Source organism: Geospiza fortis, unplaced genomic scaffold (genome assembly GCF_000277835.1).
Source record: "Geospiza fortis unplaced genomic scaffold, GeoFor_1.0 scaffold425, whole genome shotgun sequence".
NCBI classification, from domain to species: Eukaryota; Metazoa; Chordata; class Aves; order Passeriformes; family Thraupidae; genus Geospiza; species Geospiza fortis.
The window spans coordinates 735,077-737,942 of record NW_005054387.1 but is presented as its reverse complement, the minus strand read 5'-3'; the positions used below and the strand labels follow the sequence as shown (position 1 = coordinate 737,942).

General features: G+C 47.9%; 1 protein-coding gene across 2 annotated transcripts in view; it reads right to left on the bottom strand.

Annotated features, from left to right (window-relative positions):
* ORAI2 (ORAI calcium release-activated calcium modulator 2) overlaps positions 1-2,278 on the bottom strand; it is a 10,256-nt gene extending 7,978 nt beyond the window's left edge. The window contains exon 1 of one of the 2 annotated variants that reach the window (XM_005425388.2): positions 2,232-2,278. The gene's annotated coding sequence lies outside the window, so the exon portion shown is untranslated. The remainder of the gene's footprint in view (positions 1-2,231) is intronic. The other variant, XM_031060682.1, reaches the window with a different exon arrangement.
* Positions 2,279-2,866: the final 588 nt, after the last annotated feature.

Sequence of the window (2,866 nt, the reverse complement as noted above, 5' to 3'; positions counted from 1 at the left end):
GAGGCAAACCCTGCATTGCAGGCTTGTTTTTTATTGTGTTCATAAATTGCTCAACTCAGCCGTGATAGCTACACCCAGCCCAGGGATCATCCCTGCCAATGGGCCACAATGGCACCAAGGGGCAGCTGGAACGACCTCGGCCATAAAGGACTCCCCAGAATATCCCGTGACTCATAGGATCACATCATTCCATTGTGAAATTCCTCGCTCCGGGGGAGGTGCTGGACCTTCCTGCCTGCATCTGACCGTATGTTATCTGGGGATATGAGCACCACCTCCCCTGGACATGCAGTGGAGGATCTGAACTTCCACAGGAGAACCAGACCATCCACAGCACCACTGCTGGTGAGAGGACTGCAACCATCACCTCAACAGCACTGCAACCACTGCTTGATCACACTGCAGCCACCACCCTGACCAACACGGGCCAGGCTGTACTCTGTGGGTTTAAGCCAGTTTTTCTGTATAATTCTAATTCTGTGTAACTAATCTACTGTAATCTTTCTATTAAATTGTAACTCCGACTGAAGTCTGTCTCAAGGTATTTTTGTGGGTGTTACTCTCTCCCCCTGGTTTATTTCAAACCAGCACATCAGTTTTTCTCAAGCGTTGCTCATCAAAGCTCAGTTTAGATGGGCACAGTTCTCCCCCAGTAATCACAGAGCTGAACAAGAGTTCACTGCAGGGTTAACAAATTTCCTGAGCTGCTCACACTCCATTTATCAGGCACATCTGACCAAGAATCCTGCTCTTTTACTTCCACCGGTGGCTCTGAGCAGAGGGCAAGGAAAAGGCAATTCCAAAGGGGAAAGCAAGCTGCTTCCAGGAAATTCCATCATCTTCAGATGGAAGGGATTACACTGAGAGATGCATGAAAGCAGCAAGAGTACTTCAGGTGGTGGAAACCTTACAGCACCATGTCCCCAGGCTGCTGCCAAATGGCTCTGGTGATCCCCACACACAGAACAACATCCATGGAATGTTTAGTGCAAAAATTTCTCAACTCTGACACACATCTGAAACTAACTCGGCCTTCCAAAAAAATGGAAACTACAATTCCTTATTTAATCCCCTCACTCACAACTTTGCCACTGAGCACTGTGGAGGTGGCAGACAGAGACACCAGAGCTGCACCTTCTGGCTATAAAACACTGACCAGCTCCCAGGAGGAGGAGATGCTGCCCAGAATCACACCTGGTGTGGCATTAATTAGTCCCAGCACCACCTCTCAAGGTCACAGGCACCTTTCAGCCCTTCCTGCATCCCCCCAGCTCCTCATGTACAGGGGCCACGTGGGGACAGCTAATAAAGCCGTGACTGCTGGGAGACTTGCAGAAGTGGCAAAGATCAAAAGACATCAACTGCCCACAACTCTGAATGCTGTTACTAAAAGGGAAGGAAGCTGTTTCAGGCACAGTAACAAAGAATAGCAAATAAAGCACTGCAGATCCAAGATTGTTCCTCCTGAACACGGGGGGGCTTTTAGGTTCCAGTCCCCTCAGACATAACAAGGATGGCAGCACAGGATGATTCCTGGGTAGGCTTTGACAAGGCCGTTATTACAGCCCCTGGAACACCCCAGGAAGGCTCCTGACCTGTTCAGGAATTTTCAAAATATTTAAAAGTAACCAAAAAAAATCCCCCAAACAAACAAACAAAAAAGAACGGCCCACTAGAATATTCATGCCATAATAAAAACAAGAAGAGAAACAATAACAGGGACAAACCTTCCTGCTTGATCTGTATTTCCAGAAAAGGCAAGAATCACCTATTTTACAGAAAAAAAAAAAAGCCTCCTGGGAGGACTGGAGGAAGAAACAATCTGTGAGCAGCAAAATTGTAAAGCTGTTTCCTGTGACAACATCCTGTGTGGGTCCTGCAATGTATAGTGTGGAGTGAATTCACTCCCTTTGTCCTCAGCTGGGACAGTGATGGCCTCTGCTCTGCCATTTAATTCCATAAAATACTTAGGAACTTTCTATGTAGGAAACTTGACCCCTGGGACAAATTCCATTAAAAAGACAAATGAATTCAGAGGTTACAGAGAGAGGGCAAGAGAACCCAATCACATCTGCTTCTTCCCTTAGAAAAATAAGCTAAAAATACCACAAGGCTGAATTTTCTCTCTGGAGCAGCTCAAGAGATGTTCTCAAATAAGTAAACAGCTTCAGAATGAAATCCATAAACACAAATGTAACCCAAAACAAGCAGTGCCAGGAAGTCAAACTCACCTTGCTGGCTATGGACATGGAGGGACTGGGTGGAGGGCTCCAAAGGCTGAAACACAAGACCAAAGAAGAATTTTACATGTGCTGTAGCTGGAGCAGTTTTACTCTGGAAATACTTTTCAGCCTGTCATCTGCATCAGGGGAGGCTTATTCCGGAGATTTCACCTTCCTGCCTTGCAAAGTTAAAAGGTTTAGGACACTTGTTCTTACAGAAATAACTATCCTACAGGGTTTGACAGCACAGGGCTGTTGAGTTCTGGATGGGGAATGAGGAATTCTCCAGACCTTTTCCTCAGGCAGCCCTGGCAAAGCCCATCCCAGCTGTGTCTCCACTGCACCACCGACGCATCTGACCCCACTTCATCTCGCGCTGGGAGGACAGAAAGCTCTCTGTGATTGCTCCCTTATGTGGATTTTCTCAACCTGCCAAGTGCTGTCCTTTGGAAAAGGAAAAGCCTTTGCCTCCTCCCATCTCAGTGCATGTGTGGGGATTTCTCCACAGCTGGGAATGAAGCCGACAGAGCGGGTCCCCCTCCCACCAGTGCCGTGCTCAGGCACCCACAGAGCGCTGGCTCTGCAGCACTGGCAGCTCCCCTGCCTGGTTTCTGATGCCAGCCCCCTCCTCAGTCTCCGGTTTC